We start from the raw sequence: 16,253 nt of genomic DNA, 5'->3' as shown, positions 1-16,253 counted from the left end.
TGCCATCAGCAGCGAGGCTGAGGCTTGGTCCCAGGTCCTCAGCAGGAGAAAGGTGAGAGGAAAGCAGCCAAGCCTTTGGGTTTGTCCACCAAAGCTTGGCCGAGCAGAAGGACCACGTGAAGCCCAGAAGCTGCCATGAGAGCTAGAAAGTGGCACGGGGGAGTTAAAAATTCATGGCGCAGCCCAACTGCTCGGCTGAGTAAAAATGTGCTTGTAAATCTTGGCAGACCGAGAAAAATCAGATTAAACAGGCAGAGCCCGGTGAGGAGGGGGGAGGCAGCTCGGGTTTGTAGCAGGAGGAAAGGACATCGTCCTGTTAACATTTCTGCCACCAGCCCAGAGAAGCAAAGTGCCTGAGATGTGTTAAATGCCTCTCCTGTTAATAAAGAGTATTTACAGGAATGTTTTCATTGCCAGCTGACATTTCAGTCTCGAGCACAGTGGGGCGGCTGCCACTGAGCAGTGCATTTTTGCATGGGAAATGTTACCTCGATTTTCTCAAGCAAGGACTTAGAGCAAGGGACAGCTCGAGGGCTGTGGGGAAAGCCCAGGGCTGCGGGGGTTCAGCTGGGCATGAGGTCTCCCACAGTCTCCGGCACCCCCATCCCCACCTTGCCATCCTGCAGCTTGATGCGAGGGGCTCCTCCAGACCACCTGAAAAAGCAAAGCCAAAGGATTCGGATTTCTAACAGCTTATGGCCAGGAAGGTTTCTGGGCTTGATTTACTGATGGCCACCAGCACAGCACATGCAGGAGGTGGTTTATGGGCTCGGGTCCCACCAGCCAGCAGGGGTACGGCTGGCCAGAGCGAGGGATGCACAGATGAGCTAAGCAGATGGCGGAAAATGCTCTGCTGAATTCAAGCCTGCATCAGCAGAGATGGATTCGGTGGCCTGACATCATTTGTACATCTACACACTGACACCTCGCATCTCAAGCCAGGACGCTGGGTGGTGGCAGGGCAGCAGGTCAGGCTGGAAACCCGTTTAGTTTTCTTACAACCAAATACCAGCTGTGGCTGCGCCTCAACCAGTATTTACTGCTTGGGTCAGCAGATCACAGCACTCAGCTCAAGAGAAGACCGTGGCTTCTGGCTCCAGTTTCAGTTTGTGCTTTATTCTTGGGGGAAAAAATCCTGGTTCAAGTGAGCTGGGAGGTGAAATCTTCCCGAAATGCCTGAAAAGGGATATTCTCAAACACTGCTACACGAAATGGCAGGATCAGTGGATATAGTCTCTAGAATCCTTTTTTCTTTTAAAGACAGAGGAAAATTTCTTTGGAAATGAGGTGACCGGGATGTTTTGTTTTGGTATTTCTCCTTGCTAGTGTGTAAGCACATACTGCTGCTGTCCAGAGATGAATGACTTGCAAAAAAGTGGTACAGAGATCACACTGAGAAGAACTGAGGCTTATGCGGGGTGTTTGGTTTTAATCACTTAAGGTGATACTGCTGTTTGTTATAACTCCGTGTGCTTATTAAGCATAGTAGGAATTTATTTCTATTTGCACCCCTGATTTCTGTTTGCAGTCACTTGCGCACAAGCCCAGGACTTTGGGCTCCAGCTGAGCACGGGCAGTATTGAAGAACCCATAAAGCATCTCGGTGGCAATAGCCCACCCCATCCTCCGGAGAAACCAGAACACAGACAAAAGCAGTAAAGAAATGCTTGGCCAGAAAACTGAGACCAGGAGTCAAACGTTCCCACAAATAACCCCACAAAGCTCTGCGCTAGCCCTGAAACCGCCAGCCTGAAGGATGGGCAGACAGACAAAATTCCTGCCTCCTGGGAAATTACGGCTCTCTGACGTTTGGTTAGACAGACGAGGGAACAACAACACATTTTGTAAAGAGAACTCCGAAGATGCTTGTCTGAAAGAGAAAATCTCCGACTTGGAGCCCTGACCGAGGAGAAAGCCCGAGTGTGCCAGGAGGCAGCCGGCTGCCAGGAGCCCCGGCTCTGCTCCCGGCTCTCTGCAGGGCAGGCGCGATGGCAGCGGGACGAGCAGATGGCAGAGGCAGGAACAAAAGCGGAGCCCCACAGAGAAACCTTTGGGCAGATGGGAAGAAGGCAGGGAGGGAGGTTTCTAGGGGAACAGAGGTGTTTTTCCCGCAGGAATGACCCAGACAGGGAGACAAAGGTGAGCGCCAGGAGGATGGCACGGGTGATGCTGCCAGATGCAGTCACAGGTCGAGGCTGCCACTGCCAAGAGGTGCTGGGCAGAGCCCTGGTGGGAAGGGCACGATGCACGGCATGCAGGGGCTGTTCTGCCTCGCTTGAGCCTCATCAGGAGCGATGCCCTTCATCCCATTAAGCCATCTTTATCAACTCGCTCCACAGGTGCCCTTCAGCGGTGCTCACACGGAGCAGGCACACGTTGGAGCCATTAATCTTCCCGACCCCATCGTGGGGAGGAACTCACCGTGAATATTACTGAGCTGCTGGGGGCTGCAATGCTGGGGACAGCACAAGGACCCACACAGCACGTGGGGGCACATCAGGGCTCCAGCAGACAGGCCTGGCCTCCCCGGGGCGGAGGTGATGCATGGCCTCTGCTCCAGGGGAGGGATGTGGGTATCGAAGGGACCTGGCTCAGGAAAGACCTTGATCTTTATGAAAAATGCTCCTGCCTTTCCCTGGGACCCCCCAGCTCAGCGTCTCTCGCAGGATTTAGCTCTTGCTGCAGGCAGAGTGCTGCACCACAAAATAACGCAGCCTCCACGAGGCGAGAGGCACCGCGCAGTGCTGGAAGAGCTGGTGAGGAGCATTAAAAATAAACAAGGAAAAAGGAAAAATCTGTAAAGACAGCACCTCCCAGGCTGCCCCCATCCCCAGCAGTCGCTCGCTGCTCTCTTTCCATCTCTTCCCACCAACACCCTGGAGACCTCGCAGGGAACGAGGCACAGAGAGATGCGAGCAAACAAGACGCGAGCGCTCACATCTCGTGTTTTTGTAGCATTTCTCCTGACCGCAGAGGAATGCCTTTGAAACCAAACTCTCCGGAAAAGGCAGCGCTCGGGAAATTGCGTGGGTATTATGTTGTTGAACTTGAGGATCGGCGCTAATTGGTGCCCCGCTGAGCAGCTGCAGCGCGGAGCACGGGGCAGGGGAAGGTTGCTCCCCCCCCCGACCTTTCAAACGCTGACCGCAACCCAAGGCGAAAGCAAAATAAGGCAGCGAAGTCTGTGAGCAAATGGGGGTTTGAATCACGGGCTCCTCCCCACATAAAGAGGATGCGTAAATCAAAAGAGACAGCTTCCCACTCCAGCCATGAGCGTGAGCAGCAGGGAAAAAAATTCGAAGGGAGTGCAATTCATCACAGGGCTAATATATGCAAACAGGAGCAAGCAGTTTCTCGTGTTGCAGCAAAGCAGCAGGATCCATAAGACGCCACTGCCGAAGCCTCTCAAGGTCTCTCTTGGCTGGGGAAATCCTGGGTTTGGTGCTGGTGGAGGTCACTGCAGAGCCTGAACCCCACAAAATCAGTGGGGCAAAGCACAGGGCTGTGGTTTGCAGAGGGGCCAGGGATTCCCAGGGCTGCATTTTTGGGGGGAATCCAGCTTGGGATGCTTGGGATGCCTGATTTTCAGAGACCTCGCTCCCCGGGGAACAAAATCAAAAGCTTGTGGGGGGGTCTTTGTGGAAAAGCTGCTGTGCACCACCCAGATGCTGCCGTGCCGGGCTCAGGACGACGCCTGCACCCCCACAAAACAAATGCACTCAGTCAGACACAAATCCTCCCAATCCTTACATTTGGAAAGAGTAAAAGGGGGGAGTGTGGGATCTGCAGGATGTCCTGGCACACCCACAACCTGGGGCTGTGCCGAGCCAGGACAATGCCTGGGGACATCCATCGTGTTCTTCCCCCTCCCCAGCATTTCCCCCATAACAGCTGGGAAATACAAACCCGAGCGGCTGACGCTTTCCAGCCCCAGCTTCCTAAATAGTGCATGAGGAAGAGAGAGGCTTTCATGCCACATTTCTTCTGATGGTTTAATTTTAAGATATAAATAGCTGCCGTGCACCCCTCCGCCCCTCCTGCCTCGCGGAGCCGGGAGCTGGTCCCATGGGTACCAACGTCCTGCACGGCCACACCAAACCCATCCCCACCTCAAACCTCAGTGACGGTTCTTGGAAAAGCCCAGTTCTGGCCAGGGCAAGCAGCTACTGCCAAATAACAAGGCCTTGGGACCCTCTGGGGCAAACCACCCCTTGGAGAACCAAGCTCTGGCTGGGTTTTGAAAGAGCTCCAGCCACAGGTGTGGGACACAGTCACCCGGGTGTCCCTCACCTGCTGCTGGTGCAAAGCTCCAGCTGGTGGGAGCGTAAAACAAGAAGAAAAAGAAAGAGGAAGGTTGGTGCAGGGGCTAGGTTCTTTCCTCAAAGTGCATCGCATTGTTGGTTGTGGCAAAGAGCTGCTCAAGTGAAATGGGATTTTTTTTGTCCAAGGTAGGGCAGCAAAAAAAAAAAACAAAAAAACAATCACGACGAGGACCAGCCACACCTCCTACTTTCTCATTAACTTTCCAGCTGAATCACAGCCCTTCCTCCTTGACTTGACACTTACCCATTAGCCTGATGAGCTGGGTGGGAGTAGCAGCTTGCAACCGCTGCCCAAGGAAATCTATTTTGGGATTATTATACACACTGGATTTTTGCAGTCCCACACTAAAATGCTTTGATCTCCAGAGGGCTGAGGTACTCTCTTTGTTGTAAGATAAATAGGATTGTCGTATTTATCAACCCCAGTATGGCAGGGGCCACTTCCCTGGTCAGGGGTGGGGTTGGCCCCCCATGGACCATCACTTCTCTGCTCTCGGAGGAAGGATATTTACTACAAAGAGGTAAAAACAAGCAAAACTTTCCATCCTACCCACTGCTGTCCTCTCCCAGCCATTGCTGAGCCAGGGGAGGAACCGTGGGCTTTAAAAGCAGAGGAGTCCTTGCCAAATCCCTTGAGCTCTCCATTCTCCAGCAACTAGGCCGTACCATCCAATTAATGAATATAGACAGGTCTGATGAAAAATGCATGGTGAATGCACGTCTCATCTTGGAAAAGAGACTCTTCCAGGCTAGGAAATGCATCAGTACCTTGAGGGTCACCTGAACGACCTTCAAATTATGGAGAAATTATTCTGCCCCTACGGCGAAGGCCCTGAGTGCTCTGCCCCATCTGGCTGGCACGGTCAAGAAGCGGAAATGCACAGCGCTGTCTGGCCAACATCTCGTGTCAGGGGGACATCTGAGCCCTTCTGTAATAAATAGCATGGTGGTGGGAAAGGCAGAGTCAAATTCAAGGCTGGATTCGCATCCTCAGCTTCCTGCTGTCTGCCTCAGAGGTCTGTCCTCTTGGAGGTCTGTCCCCTCAGAGATCTGTCCCAGGACCCGTCCTGTTTAACACCTTTTGTGGCCTGGGGACCTGTTCTTCTTGGGAATTTGTCACGGACCTGCTGAACGAACCAGCAGCACGTGCTGGGGAGAGGGTGCACCCAGGGCTGCCAACATCCCGCCAAGCCCTTCTTTTAGGCGCCTGTCAGCAGCTTACTGCTTCATCAAGCTGGGTGTGAATCACAGAGCCAGGCAGGTGGGGACAGCTCCGATGTAAGTTTGCAGCCCCATGCCCCTTGCTGCTTGCAAGGAGTTTTGGTGCCCACACTATCCAAAAAAAATAATAATAATAATAATAATGAAAATTATCAGGAGTTTCTCCGCTGCTTTTTTTTAATCCCTGCAAAGCTCCCCCATCCTGGTCAGCCCTGAGCTCCGTTGTGTCATTTTTGGTTTACTGAAAGACAAAAATAACAAAGCGATAAATCCCCCTGGAGAGACAAAAAGCCTCCGCGCTCCCACCTCTAATAACACCACGGCCAGCTTGGACTCACGGGGATAAGATGAAAAATGCCCTTGGGGCTTCCCAGGATGATTTTTTTTTTGTGTTATCCTTCCCATCTACGTTGTCAGATGCCAGGAGTAATGTGTGCACAGGGATGCAGCCTCCTGCAAAGCTTTCCTGCCTCGCTGGGTGCTCACCACGAAGCTGGAAGGGGCTCCATGGTCCTCGGGCTTTGCCCAAGGGGATGAGGAGTGTTAATGCGGCCTCAGGAACCTCGTGTTCTTGTCAACCCCCAGTGATAAGTGTTCCCAGATGAATAGCTACAGCTCTGCTTAAAGCCAGATCGATAGTTTTTGCTCACTTTTTTTGGTCCCGTTCCCTGAAGCGGAGGCGTTCAGCGATCGCTCCTGCAGACGTATTGCACGAGGAGCAGTTCTGCATGGAAATGAGCTTCCCCGGGAGAGCAAACCTCCGGGTGATGGCTCACGCCTTGGACCGTGCCGTTATGGATGGCGACGGGCTGATGGCAGGGACTGTGAATAATTACTGACCTCATTCAGCAACTGCTGTAATTAGAAACGTTTCTTTCAGGGGGCTCGACCAGGGAGCAAAGGAGCGTGTAGCACTTGCTCGGAGGACCCAAACCTTAAATGCTCAGTTCTCAAGGCTCAGCACCACCCTGGGGAGCAGCCGGCCGGGATTGCTCCCCGCTGCTCCCACCAGGGAATTTGGCAGGAGCCAAATTCCTACTTCTGGGTAGCAAGGAGGGCTCCTGCGGGCTCGGTTTCCTCCAAGCAGGAGCGATGCCAGCTGGAGACCATTGTCACAGGATAATGGGTCCCCTGCTGACGCATCAGCACCGGGGTGAAGCTGAGCCGCTGGTTTCCCACGTAGGAGACGCTCACATCTTGAGGCAGAGCCCCTTGTCTAATGACACTAAATGATTGATGCCGCAGATGCAATCATTTGCTTCGCTGGACGTTGCAGGAGCTGCAGTGACACGCAGGAAAACCCATTACGGAGCTGCTCCATCCTCATCAGCTCCCTCACGCCGCAGGATGCTCATCTGAGCAGGCAGCAGCCCCTCATCTATAAAACAGCTCCTCATCCAAAATGCATCTTGGCTCACTACCAGGAGGGTCCCTGACTGGCTGGGCTTTATTTTAGCTTTTGAAATGTTTTTCCTGTCTGCTTCTCTTCTTTTCGCAGGGCGACAAGTTGGAAGGTTTTGCAAGACGATGGGAATTCCCAAATGGTGGTTGCATGTGGGGGACTGCTCCTTGTGCAGAGGCGCTACACGAAACAAGGCTGTAACAGCTCTCCTGCCCCAGGGGAGCAAAAAGCCCTCTGAAAACAGTTTCTGCTATCTAAATATTGACAGATTTTTATTTTATTTTTCCTGATCAGGTGGGCTTAAGTGCTGGGTGTCACAGGGGCAAGGTGCTCCACTCCTCCCAGGGCTCACCTCCGGGGATGCTGCCCTCAGTCCTACAAAAGAGCTCCACGGGGGCTCTCCTTCCCCAGCGCCCTCTCTGCAGGGAAAATGTCAGCAAAGGGAAGGAGGAAGGAGACCAGGACACCTTCCACCTAAAACCACGGACCCAAGCCTTGCCAGATGCTGCCCAGCCTTTCCCCAGCCCACCACAGCCTTACGGGGTCCGGCGGGCGCTGACATCCCACTTGCTGTGAAAAAAAACTCAGGATCTGGTACATTTCCATCCAGAGTTCCCGGAATTGCCTTTTTTTATTTCCAGTAAACACAAAGTGTATTTTTAGTAGGAAAGAAAGCTCACGCTGCTGTCAGCACAGCGCTGGGCTCCTGTTGATACAAGCTAACTGGGGAATCGTGTTCACGCTGCAGTCGGCCAAACTTTTTGCAGTGCCACTTGAAGTGATCAATGAGCCTGGCACATCCTCACCATCAGATTTTGCTGGTGATATCCAAGCTCCTGCTAAATTAGGCTAATCCCTGGCTTTCAGAAGCAGATGTAAGCTCTGCCACTGGCATGCTCCGAGCGCCGACGGACTAAATGCTCCCAAAATGTGGATTTTGCAGTGCTCGTTTTGATTGAGTGGTTCCATTGCAGGGAGCCACCTCTCTGGGGACTTGTGGTGTTTCTCCTCCTCCTGGCAACTCCCAGACTTGTGGTTGAGAGTGAAGTGCCAGGTGCCCTTGGGAAGATGAGACCATGTTCTTCCCCTCCAGCTGTCTTGGTGGGACCAAGCCCTGGTTGCACGTGCTCATGGACAGCAAGTAGCACCTCTCCTTGAAGGCAGGTGGTGCTCAGAGCACCAGAAAGTCATCACACCTTGCTTCTTGGGTGTAAAAGAGATCAAAACACAGCCCACGTTAATTGTGCTGCCCTGGACATCAGCATCCCTGCAGTGCCAAGGAGGGAGCTCCAGCAGATGACACAGAAGCGAGGACGGGGAGCTGGGGCATGCAGCTGGGCTGGCTGCTCCTCAGAGCTGTGTGACACCTCTGTCTGCAGGGAATTTTGTCCAAAAGGGAAAGGAGAGGAGAGAGGCCTTGGTAACTGCAAACTGAGGTCAAATCTGACAAATAGCTCTAGTCCGAAACACGAGGGGAAATCTCTCTGAAAGTGGCAGGACATCTGTTGACATTTCTATAAGTGTTCCCTTTTGACCTTCTCTTACGATACTTCAGGATTTCCTGGCTTTAGGGCAACATTTTCTTCCTTTAAAATGACATCTGCTCTTTTTTTTCCATTTTAAAGGCCCCTGTGAAGCACAGAACTCCAGTAACCCCAACACAATGCTTGGCTTGGGCTGTGCAAAAAGCTTGGGAGGATACAAAAGTTCCTCCTTCCTTCACTCTTCCCAGACCACATCAACCCCTGATTTCTGCTTAATCGGCTCAAACCTTCTCTCTCTGCTTGTGCTTAGTCTAAGGAGTCTCCCATTTCCCCACATTTAACCATATTTTGATTTTTCCTGGCCAACATGAGCCTGAGCAGGGCACGGCGCCACAGCACAGGGAGGAGGTAGGAGCTGATACACTGATGATGATGCACTTTTCTCCTGGTAACATCGTCCAACAAGCCAACTGAGTGGAAGATTAGAAACAATAAAATGAAATAAATAAAAAATCACCTGCTTGCTTGCAGGGGCCCCGGTTGAAAGCTGGGATTGAAGGCTGCCCTCCCGCTCCTCCCCTGCCCTCCTTCCTGCATGCTGCTGCAAACCGTGGTGCCAGAAATTCCCCGAGGAGCTGGCCCCTTCCCTAACCCAGCTCTGTCTGCGTGCTTGGAAGAAAGTCCTGATTTTAGCAGGATGTAAGCGATATCACAGCACATTAGAGAAATATTGGCTTGCAATGGCTCCAACGCTGTCAAAGCTCTGGGAAAGATACAGCCACCGCAGGTGGGGTTACCCGGTGTTCACTGAAGTTATTAAATCTGAGAAAATATCTGCTGGGCGGCGAGTCTCCTCGTGGGGAGATAGGGATTTGTGAAGTGCTTGCGGGCTGAAAGTCCAAGAGCTGCTTCTGCTTCTGTGGGAGATAACCAGGTACGGGAGATAACCGGGTACCCGTGGGAGCCGTCTCCATCAGCCCCACCAGGAGAGGTGCAGGGGGCTGAGCACGGCCCCTGCCGAGGGCAGCAGGACAAGGTGGCTCTGTGCAGCTCAGAAAGGAGGGTTTGGGGTGGGAATTGGCAGCGGAGAAGGGACAGGAGGTGCCGAAATGCTCCGGGAGCCGAGCTGGACAGGGGCTCTGCATCGCTCCCCGGCAGCGCTGGGGGAGCCGTAAACGCCACCGGCGCCATCCGCAGTGCCTGATTTATGAACCCTGCGCCCCTCCTGCACAGCGCCGTCCTTCCTGCTCACAGCATCATCCCAGGCAGCAGTTCTGGTCCCTCGCTGCATCCCCCACGCACTGTCTGGCCGCTGGGATGAAGCAGAGGTGCTCCAGCAGGTACCCGGACCGACCTGCCTCCTCCCCAGCGAGGGCGAGCACTAATTGCTGCTGGCATGGAAGTGTTTGTTAATTATTACACTGGCGAAATCCTAAAACTCACGAGCAACACCTTGCAACAGCGATGCGACGGGAGCTGCAGTGCAGGCAGGAGCTACCTGGGAGCTGCTGCAGAGGCAGGGCTGTGCCCTCTATTTCCTACAGGCCAGCATGCAGAGAGGGACTTTAGATATATATATATATTTTAGCTGCAGTCTGCAAGATGTTAGGTCTTGAAAAACCCCAGGCAGGTGGCAGTGGCTGCGAGATTCAGGTTAAAGAGCGAAGGTTTCTAACACCCATGGAGGAAGCAAGGTGTGTTCCCAAGGTGGCAGCCCCTCCGCCCAGACAGTCTGTGCCCCGTTCCCAGAAATACGGGATAAGAAATCCCGTGTCCTGCCCACCTGCACGGCAGGACTCTGGGTGGAGGTGGCTCTGATGGGGGGGATTCACAGGAAAACTCCTGCACCTGGCAGAGCTGGGAGCCTGCAAGGAGCCTGCCGTGACCTGGGGGTGGGAGCGGGAGGTTATTTATTTATTTATCGCTTTCTTCCTTCCCACAAACCCAAAAATAAAGCACCCGAAACAAGCTGCGGGCGCAGATCAAGGCCAGCGCAGGCTCTCGGCACCTCCGAGGGGGCGCAGCAGCAGGGGCAAGCAGCGGGTTTGGAGGCAGAGCAGCCTGGCGGGGCTGGCATTTTGCCTCCCGCTTCCTTCGGCGCAGGACGCAAAGGTCACCGCGCCTGCTGCCTCTTTGTGTGCCCACCCCGCTGCCCGCTGCCCGCTGGGATGAAGGCCTGCGGGCGGGCTTTCATCTCCAAGCACTTCAAGCCAAAGCCTCCGGTGTCTCCTCCGGGCTGCGAAGCTGGGGGAAGGAGCTGCCAGGAGCACTCCTACAGCAGGTCTCAGCATCCCGAAGCTCCCGTCGGCTCCCCCGGCAGGTAGGTAGCGGGGTCCCCAGGACATTCCCAGCCCCTTCCCACATCCCCTCAGACGTTTCTGGAGCTGTGGCAATCCCACAAGCTGGAGCACTTGATGCTGGGCTTGTGCTGTGCGTCCTCACGCCAAAGCTCGGTGACATTTCAACACTCATTTCTCAGCATGCCCTGGATGCATCGTGAGCTTTTTGTAGGGGAATTGTCGCCAGCTACAAGGCTCTGCCCCACAAGGTGATGCTGCAGCTGGGAGGCAGGAGGAGCTGCCCCGGGGCTGTAAGCCTCGTGCCACTCATTGGGATGCTCGGGTACAGCTGAAGCCACCCAGGAGCCTGCTCACGGAGTAGGAATCAACACCTAAAGGCAGGCAGAAGAGATTTAAACCCTTGGCAGATGGGGATGGCCGGAGCTCCAGAGGATTTGGGTACTGTGCCATTCCTCTCCCCACTGCAGCCCCAGACACCACGCAGTGCTCAGCCCCGTTTTCAGAAGCTGTTTGGGCTCCCACATCCACGGCCAGCAGCCCCACAAGTGCCAGGCACTTGGCTCACAGGCAGGAGCCTGCCTGAGAAGGGGAACCCGTGTCTCTCAGAGGGGGGCTCCTCTCTTTCTGGGGAGTCTCAAGACTCCGCAAATAGAGGGCTAGGGCAAGGTGAGGGCGCACACACACAAATTTTGGCGATGTTATGCCTCTCTCAAAAGCCCAACCCCTTCAGGAACCCCAAAATTTCTTGCAGCCCCCCAGCTTTTGCTGAGGATGAGGTTTCCAAGCATGACACCTCGTGCCTTGGAGGGACAAGAGGAGCAGGGACGTGCCAGCAGACCCCAGCCGGGGCGATGACCAGGCAGGGAGACCCCTGTGACCCGTGGTGACAAGGGGACAGGAGGGGCAGCGTGCTCGCCTGCCTTTCTCCGTAGCTCTCCGGTAGCTCCTGTCCTTCCTATTGTCCTTCCTGGCCTAGAAAAGCTGGAAATAATAGCAAAAATTAAAAAAAAAATAAATAAATTTCAGGAGCTCGAAAGATGTGCAGCAAGCAGCAGAAACACTGACATGCTTTTCCTGGGAGTGCACTGAAGATTTTAAGGAGCCTTGGGAGCTACTTTTAGGGGGAGAAGAGTGGTTTTAGCCTTTTCTTTCCAACCTCGGACTGTCCCTGCTCCAGCCACCGCTGCACAGACCTGCCATCTGCTGGGCTGGTGTCGGTGCGAGCTCGCAGCAGGGCTCTGCGCTGAAAAATACGCTGCTCTTGTCCTGGTGGTACACAGAGATGGGTGGTGGGTGGTTTGGGGAGCCTAAAAATTCACCTTTCTACAGAAATAGCCTCTGTGTGCCTGCAGCTAGGTCACCCTCCTCCTTCAGAAGCCCTGAGGATGTGCCTTTCCCTCGATATGCCCAGATAATTTCATCGGACCTGGTGGCAGCAAACATCGAGTCCTGGACGAACTCCCCCCGGTGCGTCCCTGCAGCCATGGGGTGGCTTTGCTGGGCAGCTCTCCCTCCTCTGCTGGAGGCAGGCGCCTGTTGCCTGTAAAACAGCTCATTTAATGCACATCCCCGGGCTGCTATCACCCTGGGGAGGACTTGATCCCTGGCAAACACCCCCAGAGCTGGAACCGGAGCGGTTTGGAAGCTCGTTTGTGTGTTAAACACCCACTGAAGCACCCAGCAGCTCTGGAGATGGGTTGGTAGGTGGGAACTCGGTGCTCTGAAGGTGGTGCAGGACCCCCCTGGGTCGGTGTCTGTGTATAAGGGGCTGCCCCAGACCTCCCCAAACCCAGGCTGGGGGCTCCCTTGTGCAGTGCCCCCCCCCCCCCCCTCCAGCACCGCAGCCTGCTGCAGGAGGGGTGAGTAGAGCCCGGCAGCACCTTGCCCATATTTCACAGCCGCCCGTGTCCTCCCCCAAATGCCACCCACCTTTGAGGCGGCTTTAATTGATTCCTTCCCCGGCCCCTGCTTCGTTCCTTGCTCATGAGCGTTATTAATTGCCGCCCGCCCTCCCTGTGGGTATGATCCAGCGAGGACAGCTGTGCCCTTCACTCCGTGGCAGCGCTCATGAATCTTCTTCGAGGAGGAACGGGAAAGCCCTGGAGGACCGTGAGCCCAAATTGAGCTTCGAAGAAAAGTTCAGGATGTTTGGCAAAACCTCCTCTAGCCTTGGAGTAACCTTAAAGGGGTACGATTATCTTCTCCGGGCACAGCACATCTCCACTGCTCTTCCAGCAAATCCCTGAGAGCTCTGGAGAGCTCAGTCAGCTCCGAAGGGCTTGCCCAGCGGGCTTGGTTTTCAATTAATGCTTCAGATCTAATGACGGGGCTATTTTTCAAAAGGGACACCCCTGCCTCCTTAGGAGCAATACAATTGCTGGTACAGCCTGCTCACACCTCCTGACGAGCCCTGTCCCCGCTGATGGATGGTGTTAATTACAGGAGCAGCCCAGGGGAAGGGTCCTCCAAGCACTCAGCAGCCCTCTGGGTGACAATATAAGCGTTTCTTGCCAAAAAGCTGAAGCCATCAGCATCAGGAAAAGGTGTCCTCAGAAGGTGTAGCAGAAGCATGTTGCCTTTTTGGCAAATTCCTGCTTGATGGCAGCATCAGGGTGTTTCCTAGGGCAGCTCTGAGGCTCTGTGAGGACTCTACAGGTGCCTGACGATGGGGTGGGACAGGCTAGAAATCTGTCTTCTGCCTAAAGCCACAGCTTTAAAAAATCTTAGCCATCTGCCTGGCTAGGAAACCCCAAAATGAAGAGTTTAGGGTGGCAGCACCTCGCTTGGAGGAGATCTCACAGCAGACTTCCTCAGTTTTGAAGCTGCTCCTCAAAGCTGAGCTCCAGCAGCAGGTGTAGCTTCGAAAGCCAGCAAACCTGCTTTTCACTTGCATTGCAGGAAAGCAAGCCCTGCCCCCAGCTGGTCACAAGGAATCACAGCTTCCCACCTGGCCCACAGGCCCCAAATGGGCAGCTTCTCACCCCATTTGAGGTGTCCGCCCAGCCTCCTCGCCCTGCCTTGCCTGTCCCTTGCCTTGGGTGGGTGTAGCTGCAGTCCCCAGGGTGCCCCAGCCCCTGCAGGAAGGACCCACGGACACACGGGACCCCCAGACACGAGTGTTGCTCTCCAGGTTGTGTCTGGAAGTAGCCAGGCAATAGGGTCGGGGCCTTTTCTCTCCTTTTCCTGGCCCTCCTGGGGGCATACACGTAACGAGGGATGGGAGGGCTGGACTTGGAGAATCCTGGTCCCGGTGGGACCTGATCCTGTGTCCCCTTCCCCTGGCTGGGGGACCAGAAAGGGCTGTGGGACACAAGCTGCAGAAGGATAAGTGGGGATATGTAAAATGAGGCTTTCCCTGGGTGATTTGCAGCGGGCTGAGCCGGTGCGCCCTGCCCCAGCAGGGCTGGTGTCCCGCTAGGTGGCACAGCAGGACAGGCAGGGCCACCAGCTCCTCCCCAGGGCTGCCTCCAAGCCCTGGGAGCTGCAAACCCACCCCAGCTGCAAGGAGAAGACCCTAAAACCTTGGCACGAAGACCTGACTCTGCCAGGAGCCTGAGCAAACCTGGCGGAGCGGGCTGGTGTTGTCCATCTTCCAGGAGATGCTTTAAATGGGAGCTTCAGCTGTGGCTTAAGCTTCGTCTTCCTCCTCTCCTGGGGCTGTTGCACCAATAACTCTGACATCTCTCCTGAAGCATCTGTAGGATCTGCGGGGCTGAGTGCCCCTGGGCACAGTGTGGTACCTGGAGAAGATGGGGCGCTTCGTACCTGCTGGCTTCAGCCTGCCACTGGTTTTCTTGCCACGGCCTCAGCCAAAAGCAGGGCTCTGCTGCCCCAAGTGCATCAGTGGCTGGAGGAGCTGAGGGATGAGGGGGGTGAGTCTGGGGAAGGAGCTGAGGTGAAGGTCCAGCTGCTTTCACCCTAGGCCGGCTGGAGATGGGGCAGGTGGCATCTGGAGCCCTGGTGTGGGAAGACAAAAGCGAAAAGTTCACTGGTGTGATGAGTTGTGAGACCTCAGGCAGGGTTTGCCCCCCATTTACCTTTTCCTGGTGCTGAGCTTCAATGGGGCTGCTCTCGATGTGGTTCAGAGCCCCCCACTCCTTCTGCCAGCAGGGATATTTCACCCAAATCTCACCCGGTTCACTGCACACAGCCACGTTTCTCTCCAAACAGCCCATGCCAGCAGCTTGAGGTCAGGGTTTTCTTCAAAGCAGATGCAGCTCTGGAGAAAGGTGGCTCGGGAAGCAGGGATGGTGCAACCCTGCTGGTGCCCGAGCCAGGGGAACCATCGGAAAGCCCTGGCAGGGTTTTGGGATGAGCCAAAAAGCAAAGGGGCTTGACAGCGGTGCTGGGAGCCGATTCTCCTGCTCTGGGGCCCCTCCACTTCCCGCAGCCCCAGGTAGTGCTTGGGTCTCCTTGGTAAAGGATTAGGGGATTAGAGGGTTCAGGTGAGCACTGGGCACATGATTGGGTTTCTACCCAAGCGGTACCATTTGTGGGAAGCTGTCCCGCTGCCGGCATGTGCCCAGGAAGGGAGGAGCAGGAGGGGAAGCTCCGTCCCACCACAATGGGCACTGGGATGCTCAGGGTGAGGGCCAGCAGCTGTCCTGGCCCTAAAGAGCTTGTAGGGCTTCCCACCACCTCGGCTCAGCTCTCGTGGTCGGCTGCTGTCCCCCGGTGTCTCCGTGCTGGTCCTGCAGCTCATGAGTTGCCTGAGCATTGCCTCCCATCAGATCCACCTGCTTCACGGGGTCTGCATCCCTCACAAGGCTTTCAGGGCTGCTTTAATCCTTCTGCATCCCATCACTGCTCTCTTCTGTCCTTGCCAACGTCCCTGGATGCTTGCCTTGCTCTTCTGCTCCCCAGGCTTTTCCCAAAGTGGTTCTAGGGCTGGCTGCATGTTTCCCACCAGAACCTTCCCTCTGGGGCTCAGACTGCCCGGTCTCCTTGGACCACCCCACTGGTCCATAAAGCCACCAACACTGCTACTACTAGTTGTAAGGAGCCCGCTGCTTGGAGATACTCAGCATGAAGCCAGGTGATGCCCACTGCCAGGCACTCTGGGATCCAAGGAAATGTGTGAGTGGGGATGTTTCCTCCCTGGCTCCATTCCCTGTGTGATATCTGGATGGCCAAGGGGGCAGGGAATGGGACAAGGGGGCTGTCCTGGTGGAGGTGGGCCGGGGTGGGAGATAGATGACATGGTGGAGCTAGGAAGTGGTGGGAGATAGGTTGTGGGCGCACAGGTAGAAGGAGAAAACACCTGGAAAAGGAGGATTTCTCCCAAAATTACCTCTCCTCCCACAGGGGATGGGGACCCCTGTGGCCAGGGGACCCCAAGGTGTCCCCATCGCTGGGCTCTGGGGCTGGCTGGGGCTCGGCAGCCGGCGGTGACCGGGGCTCTTCCAGCTTGCTGACGGCAGCGCTGTTTGCCCACCGTTATTTAAGCATTCATCTTGTTCAAGCACCACTTCAGGGCAGGCTGCCGGCTGCCCCAGCGCTGCAGGGCTGGCCGTATCTTGCCAAA

At 55.2% G+C, this 16,253-nt stretch overlaps 1 long non-coding RNA gene across 1 annotated transcript; it reads right to left on the bottom strand.

Moving 5' to 3' along the window:
• Positions 1-9,521: 9,521 nt before the first annotated feature.
• Positions 9,522-13,686, bottom strand: LOC137863610 (uncharacterized). Its single transcript, XR_011101002.1, has 2 exons — positions 12,156-13,686; positions 9,522-11,710 (listed from the first exon to the last, which is right to left on the bottom strand). It is a non-coding gene; the product is annotated as an uncharacterized lncRNA (long non-coding RNA).
• Positions 13,687-16,253: the final 2,567 nt, after the last annotated feature.

This window comes from Anas acuta, chromosome 13 (genome assembly GCF_963932015.1).
Source record: "Anas acuta chromosome 13, bAnaAcu1.1, whole genome shotgun sequence".
NCBI classification, from domain to species: domain Eukaryota; kingdom Metazoa; phylum Chordata; class Aves; order Anseriformes; family Anatidae; genus Anas; species Anas acuta.
This window is presented reverse-complemented; position numbering and strand designations above follow the sequence as displayed.